We start from the raw sequence: 15,483 nt of genomic DNA, 5'->3' as shown, positions 1-15,483 counted from the left end.
AATGAGATAATGAAGATTTTTTTTATTTGTTCTCTACTGCCCTTAGGTGATACGGTGATAAACTAACCCCTATACATTTAACATGGATATTTAATAATCCTGATAGTTTTAAAATACAACATATATTTTGAAAGAAACAAAAAAATCATTCCTTTCTGTTCTTCCCATTCGTAGGCATTGCACAGTCAACTGATGAAAAAGTAAATAAAACAGAAGCCCCACCCTTCCTCTTTAGTGATAATCTCATAATTCAATTCATTCTGAACCAACAGGTTGCTATGGTAGCAGGAGACTCAGGGTTACAGCATTGAACCATTCGTTCTACAATGTGACATCAGTGCAGTGCAGGAGGCGCTTCAAAATTCATGGCAGTGGTGAGAGCAATTTTGTGCTTTAAACTGCAGGCTCCCTGCATCTTTAAGAAAATAAAAATAACAAGGTGGCAATGACAGCCTGAGCCTCTTTAATAATTTAGCAGCTTTTCCAGGGTGCCAAGTGCAGTAAGCTGTGATCTGTGCTTTTTATTTACTGAGTTTAAGACTTGATCCCAATAAGACTCATATTATTAAAGAAAAGCTACATGCAACAAAAAATGAACAAGAAGGGTTTCTAATTATGTGTTCTAGGTTTCTATTCATTTCCAGTCAGAGAGAAGCTAACGGTTTAATTTTTTTAAATGTGTATGTTCAGACACACTGAAACTGTGTTATAACTAGAACCCTTGGAACACAGAATTCAGTATGAAATGTTCACTTTTGCATCTATTCATTATGTGAAAAATGCCTTCCTAATATAAGGTAATATATATGCAAATATCACATATACATAATATATGATACATAATATGTGAAGATATTATAAATATATATTATGCACATGTGCATAATATATGTATACTAAAAGGCATTTTTGATATAACAAAGTCATGCAGTACTCCACATATATTAATATTACTTATACACCTATGTAAATATATATGATCATTTAGCCTCGCTATTTAAAGTCCTAAGTTTAATAATTGCTAATACCGTCTAATATACCCTTCCTGTTTTCTCCCATATAGAGTTATTATCTCTCCTTTACCCAATTGAAATCCTAACCTTTTCTGTGGATGCAGCTATAACCACAAAATTAAAGAAAAATAGCTAAGCCAATAGATCAGCCTGATTTCATAAGTGCACAGTTTATTCTTATTTGCTATGACTTGGAGCATCTTGGGACTGGGCTGCATTAGGATTAGAGATGTGTAGGGTCTAGTCCATTCTGAAACTTGATGTATCTCCAAGGAGATGCTCCAATTGGGGAACTCAGGGGAGGAAGCATGTTCTACCAGGATGTTTTGTGCCTCAATGACTCGGCATATTTCATTCCTTCCACCTGCATGATCCTCCACTCTTATTTTTCTGCCAAGCTTTTTTGTTCATTTTTAAGATATGACTTGTGAACTCTTTTCCCACATTGCTTCCTGTTCCAAACACCCTGCCTTTTACAGCCTAGTTAATAGAAAAAAAAAAAAGAAACAATGAAATCTTTTCCTTCTTTACAGTAACTACTCCAACTGCACTTACCATATTCTATTGCAATTGTCTGTGTATATGTAACTCTAGGATAAAACATTGAGCTCTTTGAGAACATGCAACATGTAGTGAGGAACTAAGTAACTTTTTGTTTTGTTTTGGCATGCTCAGCATCTCATTCCACCTTTCTTCTGGTCATATCACCACACCTTGCTTTGGAAACCTGCCTCTCTCATGTACGCACATTAGGACTGGTAAACTTAGCATCTCCCGCAATGCCACACGGAGCCTCTAGATTGATCAATCATGGTAGCTCATCCTCTCAACCACAGGGAAGGTTCAAGGATGGTCATATGGCCCAAGCTGGGCTAATCAATATGAATGTTATAAGAGAGAATGTCTTGAGACTTTGAATATTTTATGCCTGAATATATCTATTGCCTTGTTGGATGGCCAGGCTTGAGGCTGATGAAGGGCATGGCAGATGTAGTCATGTGTCACTTACTGAGGGAGACATGTGCTGGGAAATGCAGCATTAGATGATTTTATCTTTATATTATTTTATTTTATTTTTTGAGATGGAGTTTTTGCTCTTGTTGCCCAGGCTGGAGTGCCACAGTGTGATCTCGGCTCACTGCAGCCTCTGCCCCACTGGGTTGAAGTGATCCTCTCCTACCTCAGCTTCCCGAGTAGCTTGGGTTACAGGCACGCACCACCATGCCTGGCTAATTTTTTAATATTTTTAGTAGAGATGGGGTTTCACCATATTGACCAGGCTGATCTCCAGTTCCTGATCTCAGGTGATCCACCCGCCTCAGCCTCCCAAAGTGCTGGGATCACAGGTGTGAGGTACTGCACCTGGCCTATTTTATCATTGTGTGAACACCATAGAGTGTGCTTACACAAACCTGTATGTATAGTCTATTACGCATGTAGACTATATGCTGTAGCCTATTGCTCCTGGGCTACACACCCATACAGCATGTATCTATGCTGATAGCTGTAGGTGGTTGTAGCACAATGGTAAGTATTTGTGTACCCAAACATATCTAAGCATTAAAAAGATAGAGTAAAATATGGTATAAAAGATTAAACATGGTACACTTGTATAGGGCGTTTGCTATGAATAGAGCTTGCAGGGCTGGAAGCTGCTCTGGGTGAGTCAATGAGTGAGGGTGAGTGAATGGGAAGGCCTAGGACTGTACACAACTGTAGACTTTATGAACACTGTACATTTAGGCTATACTATATTTATCAAAAGATTTTTCCTTCTTCAATAATAAATTAACCTGGCCAGGCGAGGTAGCTCACACCTATAATCCCAGCACTTTGGGAGGCCAAGGCAGGCGGATCATCTGAGGTCAAGAGTTCAAGACCAGCTTGGCCAACATGGTGAAACCCCATCTCTACTAAAAATACTAGCTGGGTGTGGTGGCAGGCACCTGTAATCCCAGCTACTCAGGGGGCTGAGGCAGGAGAATTGCTTGAACCCAGGAGGCAGAGGTTGCAGTCAGCCGAGGTCACGCCACTGCACTCCAGCCTGGGTGACAGAGTGAGACTCCATCTCAAAACAAAAACAACAAAACTAAGACACAAACACACACTTTAGTCTAGGCCCACACAGGGTTAAGATCATCAATATCACTGTCTTCCACCTGTATATTTTGTACCACTGGAAGGTCTTCAGGGGCAATAACATGCATGGAACTGTCATCTATGATAACAATGTCTTCTTCTGGAATACCCCCTGAAGGACCTGCCTGAGGCTGTTTTACAGCTGATTTTTTTAAATAAGTAGGAATACACTCTAAAATACTGATACAAATATTGTATAATAAATACATAAACTGATTACATTGTTGTTTCTTATCATTAAGAATCATGTACTGTATGTAATTGTATGTACTATACTTTTACATGACTGTCAGAATAGTAGGTGGGTTTACACCAGCATCAACACAAATGCATGAATAATGTATTGTGGTATGAGGTATAATGTCACTAGGTGATGAGACTTTTTCAACTTTATTATAATCTTATGGGACCACTGTTTTAGGTGTGGTCCATACGTGGTTATGTGGCACGTGACTGTACTTAGAGTAAAGGGCTCCTGGGGAAACTGAGGTGAGGCTGGATTTGCCAGGATCCACTAACAAGCACAGACAAAGCTGAGAGGGAATGGACTGTGGGTCAGGTCAGTCACAGACTTCAGCTTGAAAAGCCAGCAGGACAAGGGTCCCTCAGTTGGACAAGGGACATCATCTCAGGGTGCCAGTAGGATGCTCTGGGAAGCAGACCCCAAGATGAAGGTGGGAATATGAAATGTACTTTGGAAAGGAACACCCCTGAAAGAAAAAGGGAGGAAGCAGGATGGAAGGGGCAAGCTCTGAGATGAGATACAGAGACACAGACACGAAAGTCACTGGCAGTCCCATGGGATGCTCCAGATGCTCTCTTCATCTGGAAGAATGGCCCTACTGTGCATGGAAATGGCCAGGCCCCATCCCACTTGCTCAGGCATGGCATACGCCACCACAGGAAGAATATGGCTGGGTGATCACTTCCTTGCTCAGACACTGGATAGGGCCCCGCACAGGAAGAGTGTGAGCCCGGCTTGAAAGTTGAGGCAGACCCTGAAGGAACTAACAGGTGGAGGCTCTCAGACAACCCCTTGCAGTTGGGCAGGGGGTTGTTTCTTGAAGGGGGATTTGAGAGATGCACTTTTAAGTCTGAAACACCCAGAGACCAGAGTGAGATGGTGACATTTCATCAGGGAACACCCACTCTTTCCTGGGGTTACGAGGACACATAAGTCTTCCTCCTATCCTGACCCTATTTTAAGGAGGAAAGCAGAGGAGATGGGAGATTAAGAGACCTAGTATTTTTAACAAATGGAAAGCTATTTCCTAAAGAGACTGTTTAATATATTGTTCTGTGGTTTAATTTGTTTTTCTACTAATCCAGTGATGAAAGCGCAGGAGAAGAACTGCTTTCATTACAGGCAAAATAAAGATACTATATTTTTCTCTTTATAGATAAGTAGTAGTTGAATTTTGTGGCACTGTCATCAGTATTATTATTACTGTTGGATTCATAATGTAGTGCCAGCAAATAGCTACAGAGAATACTTTTGCTGTGAGTTTGAGCAAAGTACTTCCAGGAAATAGTTATTTTTAAGATTTTATATATTTTGTAATTTTTTCCTTTTTTGATGGTGGGCAGAGTTGTTGGAAAGAAAAGCAGTTGCTTCTTCTTTTTTCTTTCCTTTGATAATGTGTTTCTTCCCTTGCATTTACATTTTAAATCAAGAGTAGAGAGTAAGGAAAATTGCATCCTCGCAGTGAATGTATGTTGGATGGTGACTTTCATATGAGGATTTCAAAGGAATGCAGTTTATTGGTTGCATGTTACATATTGTAGCTCATGTATTTTTTTCTGCACTGCAGGACACAAACACTCAGACAGTCTGGCTGACTTCTCTGTAATGGAAGACACAGCTCAAAGCCATGAGTCATGTGACTCGTCCAGGCTACAAGAGAAATAACAGCAGGCTATTGGAGCTGAAGTCAGGAGAACGGGAGCTTAGTTTTCTACTGAATTCATTCTATTTCATACCATTTCAACCCGTTCATTCATTTATGTATTCATTCATTCTTTCACTTTCATTTTGTTTTTTAAATCACTCATTATTTGTTGCTTATTAAATGCAGGGCACTAATGGTTAGCATGGTAAAGAAAAATAAACATTGAATTTTGCCTTTGAGTTGGTGACAGTCTAGTTAGGGCAACTGCCTTATAAAAATGCTTATTTGGGGGAAAAAAACTATAAAATAAAGCTACATCTAAGCTATTAGAGATGCATGAGGAGTAAGACATTTAGAGAATTGTCTGTGGAACAGCTTGGATTTCCCTGCTTTGCACAGTAGACCCAGATACCTGAAATGGACAAACAAAACAACAAAACAAATGCATCAAATCAAATCAAAACAAAATAAAAAACACATAAAGCAGAACTAGGTTACAGGCATCCTGTGAAGTCCCAGTAGCTTCTATTCAAACTATCCAGGCACGTTTTGGTGCCCCCCTCCCCACACCTCATGCATCATGATATCCTCTTTATCTTCTTTGAGGATTTTGGAACTATCTAAAACATCCTGGGAACAGGGATCTGGAAATCACAAGGTGCTGTGTCAGCCCCGACGCTGGCTCTGATTTCTACAGGTGCTTTGGAAAGATGATGGCAGGAGAGGAGCTTGAGGCTAGGAGCCTGATTTACTTCCTGTGGACTTGCGCCCTAGCCCAGTGCTTCTCACACTTGACTGTGCACACGAGTCACCTGGAAATCTTGTTAGAATGCAGATCCTGGGCCAGGTGTGGTGGCTCATGCCTGCAATCCCAGCGCTTTGGGAGGCCAATGGGAGCGGATCACCTGACGTCAGAAGTTCAAGACTAGCCTGGCCAACATGGAGAAAGCCCACCTCTACTAAAAAAAATACAAAAATTAGCCGGGCACAGTGGTGCACACCTGTAATCCCAGCTACTCAGGAGGCTGAGACAGGAAAATTGCTTGAACTCAGGGGGCGGAGGTTGTGCTGAGCAGAGATCATGCCACTGCACTCCATCCAGCCTGGGAGACAGAGCTCAACTCCATCTAAAAAAAAAAAAAAATGCAGATTCTGGTCCAATAGGTCATGGGAGGTGGGCTGAGATTGTTCATGTGTAACAAGCTCCTGGATGAGGTTGATGTGGCTGTCTGAGCCCTACACTTTGAGTAGCAAAGCTGAGGGATGTATTGTCTCTGAGTGGGGCTAGGGCTAGGGTTAGGTAGAGCAGATGTGACACTCCTGTAACTCTATTATTCCTCCAGACACTATACTTAGTTGGGAGCAATTGAAACATAAATGGATTCTCTTTATCATCACTGAATTTTCTGTTTTCTCCTCCTGGGACCTGTTTCTGGCTTCCACTGGACCCTAGTATCCTTATATACTCATCATTATCTTCTTCCTCTAAGAACAGCAGGTGAGGGGTCAGAAGACCTGGCTCCATATATTGGCCAAAATTAACTGTATATGTCAGATAATTACATTGCTCCAGTCCCAGTTTCTTCATTTGTAAAAATAGTCAGTGACCAGATGATTTACAGGACTCATCCACTGCAGCAGTAGGATTTACGAGCCTGGGAATGCCTTGTTCATGAAGATACTGTTGTCATTTTCTATGGTGGTATTGATTCCACTCTGAGGATTGTATTGGATTTATACTTAACTCAAATGGTGGAATGAAAGGTTTAGATCCTGATAATAGACTACCCTAAATAGCATATAGGTGGCAAATAGGGAAGGTTGCACTTCATAACTTAAGTATAAAAGCTTAAGTGAGGAACTTTAAGTATAAAAGCTTTCTCTTCCTCCAAAAGGTGCCATATGTGGTTTTGAGTGGGAACAAAAGAAGAGGGAACAAGTCATTTGTCTATCAAGAAATAGCATCATTCAAGCTTAAGCCTTTTGAGAGTGATACAGAGGTCACGGTAGGAAGGTGAAAAGGTCCCAAGGGCATGTATTCATGCATGCAGAGCAACATCCTAGCTCTACAGTAATCACATCCATTGATTGCAAAAGAAACAAACAGGTGACTCATGAAATCTTCAATAGGTCATTGGGCATCAGGAAGCACAGCATTTTCTGCTACAAAGTTAATGAAATTGATTCATCCAATCAAACATTCTACAAGTTGACATGCTCTCTGTCTCTAGGCTTCTCTGCCTCATTCTGATGAGCAACTTCCTTGGATCACTGGGAACAATTCTCCCAGCGATAGGAAAGGTAAGAAGAATATGGGGTTATCCAATTTGAAGAGGCATTACTTTCTTTTCTTCTTAAAATTTTTATATAGATTTAGGGAGTGTGATTGCCGTTTTGTTACATGGATATATTGCACAGTGGTGAAGTCTGGGCTTTTAGTGTACCCATCACCCTAATAATGTTTTTGTTCCCATGAGGTAATTTCTCATCTCTCAGCTCTCTGCCACCCTCCCTCTTTTATTTTTATTTTTTAGAGACAGGGTCTCACTCTGTTGCACAGGCTGGAGTGCAGTGGTGCTCTCATAGCTCAGAGCAACCTCCAACCCCTGGGCTCAAGCAAGCCTCCCAGCTCAGCTACCTGAGCAGCTGGGACTACAAGCACACACCACCATGCCCAGCTAATTTTTTAATTTACTATTTTGTAGAGATGGTGGTCTCACTATGTTGCCCAGGCTGGTCTTGAACTCCTGGCCTCAAGCGATCCTCCCACCTTGGCCTCCCAAAGTGCTGGGATTACAGGTGTAAGCCACCACACCTGGACCTCTTCTATCTGAGTGAAGAGACATTAATTTAAAAGGGAAATAAACAAGGAGGTTTTAAAAATTCCTTTCTCACCTTGTGCATACACAGGACTCAGGGTTGCCTCCAGGACAATAATTTCCATATACGTGTCTTCGAACATATTAGGTACTCAAACTTTTTTTTTTTTTAGATGGAGTCTCACTCTGTCATCCAAGATGGAGTGCAGTGGTGTGATCTTGGCTCACTGCAACCTCCGCCTCTTGGGTTCAAGCAATTCTCTTGCCTCAGCCTCCCAAGTAGCTGGGATTACAGTTGCTTGCCACCATGCCCAGCTAATTTTTGTATTTTTAGTAGAGATGGGGTTTCACCATGTTGGCCAGGCTGGTCTTGAACTCCTGACCTCAGGTGATCCACCAGCCTCAGCCTCCCAAATTGCTGGCATTACAGGCATGAGCCACCCTACCCGGGCATAGGTCCTCAAACATTTTATATGGAATGTAGCATTAACCAGAGAACCTTGATACTGAGGTCTTGTATCCTATGTAACCAAAGTGCTAGTCTTCAAAGAGAAGGCAGCTAGGATGTAGAGCCCTCAGAGAGCCAAGAGTAATGCCCCTCCCCTTGACTTGCATGGCACTTTCCACCTCATTTTCTTCCCTGCCACTGGAGCCTGAGTCCTTGGTCTATGCCAATGGATCAACACATGGGGTGGACTATAGGAAGGAAGTAAACAGAAGACCTATGTGCCTGTTTGCCAAGAGCAGTGCAGGTTTCAGTCTATTGTCCTGATGTCCCATCTGCTTAACATTTTTTTTTTTTGATTTTTTTCATTTTTTAGTGACATGTTTTTATAATGAGTAGTTACATTTAGATAAGTTGGAAAGGGTTTTATAGACCTTGACTGTGTACTTCCAGCTTCTGCCTTGGTCACATGGTTTTGAGATTCCTGTGCAGAGAACAGAGTTCTTACTTTAATATAGGGTTAAATCTGAAAGACAATTAGCAGTAACTTCTCTTTCCCCAGCTCCTTAAAGATGGATGGTAAAAGACACTTTCCTCAAAGACAGCAGGAAGAATAAAATCAAGGACACTCAGACATAAGGGGTTAGGAAAACCCAACTCTTCCCAGCTTCAGATGGTGGTGGGAGAAATATTTGAGGCTGTTGCCTTTGCTAGCTTTTGTTGTGTTACCAAGTTATGCCCTGACTTTTACTGTGACCTGTGAGATTCGGACATTTGTAGAGGCCAAGTGCAGTGACTCATGCCTGTAATCCCAACACTTTGGGAGGCTCACGTAAGCGAATAACTTGAGCCCAGATGTTTGAGACTGGCTTGGGCAACATGGCGAGACTCTGTCTCTACAAAAACTACAGAAATTAGCTGGATGTAGTGGCATGTGCCTGTAGTCCCAGCTACTTGGGAGGCGGAGGTGGGAGGATCGATTGAGCCTGGGAGGTCAAGGGTACAGTGAGCCATAATCACACCACTGCACTACAGCCTGGATGACAGGGTGAGACCCCATCTCAAAAAACAAACAGACAAGAAAACTTGCCAGACTGCCAGTTGGCGGGGACTGGAGTCAGTGGGAAACTTCAGAAATTACAGGTTAGGTGAAAATAGACTGTATGTGGCATATGGACTAAACTATTTTGCCATAGAGTGCTTAGAGAGTTATCGAAACATTCTTGCTCTGGTGATTCTATCATTTGTTGTACATTGCAAGTCAATAGCTAATTATTTATTTTATTATCTCATAAGATATTGTTTTTTTTAATTTTACAATAAACCTTTGGCACAGAAATAAGCTAAAGTGATAATAGTGCATGCTTAATAAAAAATTATGTGCTAACTTTCTCTTTCTCACGAAAGTTGATGATGAACTTTTAATTTGGCTTAATTGTGGATGTTGGCTACATTTGTCATCCACTATGGGAACTCCAGTAATAAAGCTGACCATAAGAAAATAAGAAGACGTAAATCTTCTAAAGTTTCAAAAGTCAGTCATTATTTTGTGGAAACTGTGCCCAAAGGCAATGACTTAATATGTGTAGTGGTAGAAGGCTTAGTTACATATGATGACTTTTTATTTAGATCAAATTACTGTGTTTATAAATTAATTTAACTCATTTTCAATTGTAAATGATAGCCATTAATGTGTTGGTTTCATAAGCAGAAGGACTTTGCAAGCAAAATATGCCAGTTTAATATCAGTGTTGTTAGATATTTTTGTAGAAAATTAATTAATTCATTTTAATATTTTTGCCATTTCTGATATTTTTTTCCCCTGATCCCCCTGGGTGTTTAAGCCCATTTATAAAAGCTTTTCTCATGACCTGGATCAAAGCAAGGCACAAAATTAGCCTAGATTCGAGAGGTGGGGAAAGAGACTCCATATTCTCATGGAAGGAGCTGCAAAGTCACATTGCAAAGATACCTAGGTATAAAGAGGAAGACAACTATGACCATCTTAACAATCAGCTATACATCTTTCCCCTGGAAAATTATACTCATTCCACATTACTGGAAGGAAAACAAAGAACATTATGCTTATAAATACTATAGATTATGTGTCCTAAATGTGCCTTTAATTAATATTCCCTTCCCCAATTCTATGACACTGTTGTAGGTTAGGGAAGCTTTATCATTTCCACCATGTTGGCCAGGCTGGTCTTGAACTCCTGGCCTCAAGTGACCCACCTGCCTCAGCCTCCCAAAGTGCTGGGATTACAGGGATGGGTCACCATGCCCAGCCTTACCTTAATAGACTCTTACCTATTTTCCTTTCATCCAATTTGACCCCACTCCAAAACATCCTCTCTGTTACTCCTATTCTGAGTATGTCACTTCATTGCTTAAAAGTTTTTAATAATTCCTTATGATATATGAGAAAGACTCTGCAATCATTTATCATGGCATTGTAAGGTGCTCAACGGTCTTGTATCTGTCTCTGTTTCTAGACTTCTCTCCCACCATGCTACAAAATGCATATTCGGGCTACAGTCGATTGTCCTACTTGTAGCTCTCCAAATATGCTATTATTTCTTACTTGACTGGAACTTTACAACTACTGTATCTTTGTCTGGAAAAAAATCCTTCACTGCCTACCATCCCTTATTCCATCAACTTTCCTGTTTGGCAAACACTTATCCTTCAAAGTCTAGCTCATGTGTCATGTCCTCCAGGAAGCCTTTCTTGCAGCTCCAGATTGTGAGAGCTTTCTTCTATGTGCTTACATACTCTTCTTAATAATTCCATAATAGTTACCATGAGGTATCACAATTAACGTTTTGCTTCTCTAACTTGCTGCGAAGTCGTAGAGGAACTATATTTGGACTTCTGATTATCTAGATCTTACAGTAGCGTGTAGCCTGTAGTATATTTGTGTTGTGATCTTTTTCCATAGAGAATAAATGTAATTACACAAAAGGCAGACAGTTTAAATTAACTCTGCTTTGAAGTGTATCTATTTTCTCCCTTGTAATTACCTATCACTTCTAGAAATTGATTTAAATTTATCAAAGGAGGTGATAATGCAATTTTTAAACAAAGGAGATTATTACTTGTGGTAGTAAGTATAGCAATACCTCAACTTTTTAGTTCCAGTTTTATTCTACAACACTTAAAATTTAGGTCAGTTCTTTGATTTGTGCATTGAAAGGTTTTTCCTATGAGATAAAAAAATGGGCTGTCTAAAGAGTTCTTCGGTAGGGGGAGGGGGCACTAATTCTATCTATATGAAAAAACTGTTACAGACATGTTTAAAATTTTTAAATTGAAACGATATAATATTAAAAAATAGAAAGCCCATCACTTAGGCTTAATTGATAATATGACTTTGTTTTATATGAATCATAACTATTCTACAAAGAAAATGTTAAAAATACACCTAAAATTTTCCCCGCCTCTGTTCTATTCATCTCATTCTCCTCCCAGATGAAACCATTCATTCATTCACTGATTTATTCAAAGATAAATATTAAGCATCTACTATTTTTTGGGCAGTCTTCTAGGTGTAAGGAATAGCTGTAAATAAGTTCCTTCTTCGTGAAATGCCCAGTCTAGATTGTAGTTGTAAGCTCCATTCTCCAAGTTGATGTATATCACATCAAGGTGTGGTTTTATACATTTATCATATATGTATGTATTAGTAAATATTATGTATATATTATATAAATTAAAGGTTATATACTTTTATTAATGTATAAATTTAGTATATATTATATTGAATGACATAAATGGTGTACCATCAGGATATCTTTTTCCAACTTTTTTTTTTACTTATAGTTACATTTTGTGATTTTCCTTGTTTATCCTACTTAGTTCATTTATTTTGTAGTATTTCATTATATGCTAGGACCACAGGTGATCCTAAATGTACCTTTAATTAATATTCCCTTCTCCAGTTATTTGGAGGGTCTCCCTACTCTTTGAGATCCTGATCTGAATATTTTTGGTCTTAATGACTATTGTATTAGTCCATTTCTGAAGCGGTGTTGTTTGTTGACTGGTGGATAGTAAGGTTGCTTTTACTGTTTTGGTATCACAAAAATTGCATGAACATTTTTGAATATGCTTCTTTATTCATATGAGTTTCTGTTAGACAGCTACAAACAAATTGCTGAGCTAAAGGACAGGAGCAATGTCAACTTCTAGGACTTGCTCTACTAAGTGTTTGGGACAATTTACACTCATTGGCAGTGTATGATTCCCATTTCCCCACATCACCACCAATACCCTAGTGATTTTTTTTCCTCCAATGTCATCGGTGACTTGAAAATATTGTTTACTGGTAGTCAATTCATCTTCTCTGTGAATTTCCTGTTTATATTTTTGTCCAATTTTCTATATGTGTATTTGTCTTTTTCATATTGGTTTGGTAAGATTTTTTTTTATTGTATGTATTTGAGGTGTTCGTGATAGTCAGATATATATATACATTGTGGAATAATCAACACAATCAGGCTAATCAGCATATCCATCACCTCAAATAGTTACCTTTTTTTTGGTGGTAAGGACTCAGGGTCTACCCTCTTGCCAAATTTCAAGTATACAGTACAGTATTGGTAGCTATATACTCACTGAATTGGGTGATGCCTGCCCACACTGGTTAGAGTGATTGTTTTTACTCAGTCTATTGATGCAAATGCTAATGTGTTCTGGAAATACCCTCACAGACATGTCTAGAAATAATGTTTTGCCAGCTCTGAGTATCCCTTCGTCTGGTCAAGTTGAACATAAAATTAACCATCACAAATGCCGTGGAAATTTTGACAGAGAAGGCACTGAATCTGTTGATCACTTTGAGCAATATGGACATTTTAACAATATTAATTATTTCAATCCATGAGCACTGGGGGGTATTTTTGCATTTATTTGTGTCCTCAATTTCTTTCATCAACGTTTTATAGTTTTCAATGTACAGCTGTTCCACCTTCTAGTTAAATTTATTTCTAAATATGTTATTCTTTTTGATGCTATTGTAAATGGGGATTATTTTCTTATTTTTTTTTCCTGTTAGCTAGTTATTTAGAGTCTAGAAATGCTACTGATTTTGTATGTTGATTTTTTGTCTTACAACTTTTCTGGACTTACTGATTAGTTCTAAGAATTTTTTTGTTGGAGTCTAAGATTTTCTATATACAAAATCACATCAACTGTGAACAGGGATAATTTTACTTCTTTCTTGCTGATTAGGATGACTTTTATCTTGCTTGCTTTCTCTAGGATTTCCAGTAATGTGTCAAGTAGAAGTGGTGAGGGTGGGTATCCTTTTCTTGTTCCTAATCTTGGAGGAAAGGCTTTCAACTTTTCACTATTGAGTATGACATTAGCTGTGGGCTTGATATATGTGGCCTTTATTATGTTGATGTACATTTCATCTATACGTAATTTATTGAGAGTTTTAATCATGAAAGAATGTTGAATTTTGTCAAATTTTTTTTCCTGCATCTACTGAGATGATCATATGGTTTTTATCCTTCGTTCTGTTAATGTGATATATCACTTCATTGATTTGTGTATGTTGAACCATTCTTGCATCTCATAGATAAATCCCACTTGATTGTGGTGTATAATTCTTTTAATGTGCTGTTGAATTTGGTTTGCTAGTATTTTGTTGAGGAGTTTTGGATCTATGTTCATGAGGGATTTGGCCTGGAATTTTCCTTTCTTGTAGTGTTCTTGTCTGGCTTTAGTATAAAGGTAATACAAGCGCCATAAAATGAATTTGGAAATGTTTTCTCCTCTTCAATTTTTGGAAGAGTTTAAATATGATTGGCATTCATTTTTCTTTAAATGTTTGGTAGAATTCATCAGTGAAGCCATCTGGGGTCAGACCTTTTCTTTTTCGGAAGGTTTTTGACTGATTCAATCTCTTTACTTATTAGTATGTTCTGATTTTGTGTTTGTTTATGTTTCAGTCTTGGTAGTTACATGGTTTTAAAATCTCTTCTTTCAGACAGTGTGTCTTTTAACTTTCCTTATGATGTCTTATGTTGTGCATAAGCTCTTTCATTTTTAAGGTAGTTTAATCTCATTTTTTTCTTTATAGTTTGTGCAATTTAATACTTGTTTACTAAATCCTTTTCTGTCCTCATTACAGAAATCGCCTATATTTTCTCCCAAAAGTTAAAAAATCTTGCATAGGTTTTTAGTTCATGTGGATTTTTCTTTATAATAATGTGGTGTCAGACAGGGACCTAATATTATCTTTTACATGTAGCTATTCACTTATCCCTTTTTAGTTAACTAGTTCATCTTTTCTCTTTGCAATGTCACACCAAATTGACTTGGGTTCCCCTTGCACTCAGCGATCTGGGGTTTTGATGGCTAAACACTTGAGTCATGTTTGAATTTGAAGTACATAGCGCTTCCTCTGCCCTGGCTGTATGACTGTAACTAGATTCTTCTTTACTCCTTAGAGGTTAAGTTACATTTTGGGGCAGGCATGGTGGCTCACACCTGTAATCCCAAAACTTTGGGAGGCCGAGGTAGGAGGATTGCTTTAGCCCAGAAGTTCAAGGCTAGCCTGGGCAATATGGGCGATATGGTGAGCACTCATCTGTATTTAAAAAAATAAATAAAAACAAGAAAAAAATAGATTAAGTTACATTTAGCTGAAATCTTCGCTGTCTTAACTTGGGTGAATCTTTTGCTCTTTTGATCTCTTTTCTACTTACAAGCCATTGAGTTTCTCCTCTTATGTCAGATTGGTGCACAATTCCATTCCCAAGCTTTGCCCCTTGTTTCTTAATATTTTTACTGATGGCTTGAGATGTTGAGTAGAGAGGTCATACTTCCCATACTACAGCACTCTGCCTCCAAGGGGCTTTCATTCTGTTATTTGCTGATGATGCACTTACGTGCCACTCTAAGGCCTCTGATGTGGACTCGTGGCACACAGCTCTACAACATGTACGTCAGTTCCCTGCTCTGCCCTTTTCCTCTCAGATGTCCCTCTTTAAATCTCACTATGTATATAAAATACCAAACTATGCTTTTTAGGAGTTATTAATTTGCTCCTCTAGAAGTTGCTTTTCAACTCAAAACAATTGGCTTGCAAGCTTTTTAGACAAAACCATCTGAAGGGAATGGTCAATATTCAATGGCTGTGTTAGTTTTATATTGCTGCATAACAAAGT

At 38.9% G+C, this 15,483-nt stretch overlaps 1 long non-coding RNA gene across 1 annotated transcript in view; it reads left to right on the top strand.

The window, feature by feature from the left end:
- Nucleotides 1-297: 297 nt before the first annotated feature.
- LOC104005393 (uncharacterized) overlaps nt 298-15,483 on the top strand; it is a 52,511-nt gene continuing 37,325 nt past the window's right edge. The window contains exon 1 of the long non-coding RNA XR_678698.4: nt 298-374. This is a non-coding gene — a long non-coding RNA (uncharacterized LOC104005393). The remainder of the gene's footprint in view (nt 375-15,483) is intronic.

This window comes from Pan troglodytes, chromosome 13, assembly GCF_028858775.2.
Source record: "Pan troglodytes isolate AG18354 chromosome 13, NHGRI_mPanTro3-v2.0_pri, whole genome shotgun sequence".
Classification (NCBI taxonomy): domain Eukaryota; kingdom Metazoa; phylum Chordata; class Mammalia; order Primates; family Hominidae; genus Pan; species Pan troglodytes.
This window is presented reverse-complemented; position numbering and strand designations above follow the sequence as displayed.